The sequence below is a fragment of the Protomyctophum parallelum genome (assembly GCF_964188405.1).
Source record: "Protomyctophum parallelum genome assembly, chromosome: 1".
Lineage (NCBI taxonomy): Eukaryota > Metazoa > Chordata > Actinopteri > Myctophiformes > Myctophidae > Protomyctophum > Protomyctophum parallelum.
The window spans coordinates 34,261,727-34,263,242 of NC_139697.1; positions in this window are offsets into that span (position 1 = coordinate 34,261,727).

Here is a 1,516-nt window from a genome sequence, read left to right on the forward strand (position 1 = left end):
TTGTTTTGATCATTTGTTTACAGGGAGCAAGACGCTTCTCTGTGACTCTTTTCACGCTGCCATGCACTGTGACCATGACGTGGTATAGAAAGATGAGAAAATCTCCCTCCACTGACCTTTCAGTGCCATGTAATTACGCTGCAGCTAATGGGGGTAAGGAAACAGACGTGGTGGAGAATCTACTCTTATGCAGTACCATCTTGTCTGTGATTGATGGCGTGGCGGTTTTGACACCCCCGTGACCGACTGGAAACAAAATAATAATAAGCGTATGTTTTATGACCGGTTTGCGACTCTCGCGTCTATGATTACGACGGCACTGTGATTTATTGATCGGAGCCTCATGCTCACAAAAGCCTAACACACAGAGGAAGCTGTTGGTCGGGCTGTTATGTAAGGCGTATACATCCAGATTTGGGAGTGCTCCTATTGTGTGTGTCAGCCACCCGGGAGACCCATGGCTGGCACACAGGGCTCCAGCAGCACCCCTCCGAGTCCTTGTGGTCGGTGCCTCAGCACATAACAGCCACTTAGGCCGGCATTTTCCCAGGCAGAGACAACACACCACGGTGGCAGCGTGAGCCACAGAGTATCCCTGATTAAAGACTAGGGACAATGGAGGGAGAGAGAGACGGGGACCGTGGTGGCATTTTCCATCTCCGCCACTGTCTCCTGGGGGGACCAAGTATGTGCCGTGAAACGTTTGAATTATCCCAGAATCTTCGGAATTCAGACGGAGGCACCGCGGAGAGGACCCTCGACCGGGGATCAAAGAGTCCCGAGTGGAGTGTGGTGGACTGGTGGTGAAGCAGAGTATATAGGAGAGTGTGTGTGTGCGTGTGTGTGCGCCTGCGTGCCTGCCTGCCTGCGTGCGTGCGTGTGTGCATGCGTGCATGTGTGTGTGTGCGCTCACACATGTGTGTGTGTGTGCGTGTGCATGCTCGTGCATGCTCGTGCATGCAACAGTTGTTTCAGAGAATATATTTGAACATGATAAAGCCAATGTTTGAATGTGATTTATATTTTCCTTCATGGACTACATGTCTCAAGCTATGTTTGACTTCTGAGGGGGCTGTGATCACTAGGCAATGAGATGCAGACGTGTGTGTGTGTGTGTGTGTGTGTGTGTGTGTGTGTGTGTGTGTGTGTGTGTGTGTGTGTGTGTGTGTGTGTGTGTGTGTGTGTGTGCACGTGCATGCACATGCATGTGTGCATGTCCCTGTCGCTTTTCCTCCCATGGGATCAGATAATGTAATCATAGCCAATCATTGGGATTCTAATATGACGGGCGCCCCTCTTTAGTTTGTAGACGCCACTCTCCTCTGTGGTGGCGGTAAAAGAGAAAGAGAAAGAGAAAAGAGGGAGAGAGAGGGGGGGGGGGGGAAGGGTCGTCTTTTCTCTGTCTGTAATTATACCGCTTAATGTTCTTCGGTGATCTGGAGACGTCTGTCTCTTCCCCCTATAGTCTTTTCTTCTCCTTTTGCAGAGGAGGAAATGTAGCACAGCCTGAAATAAA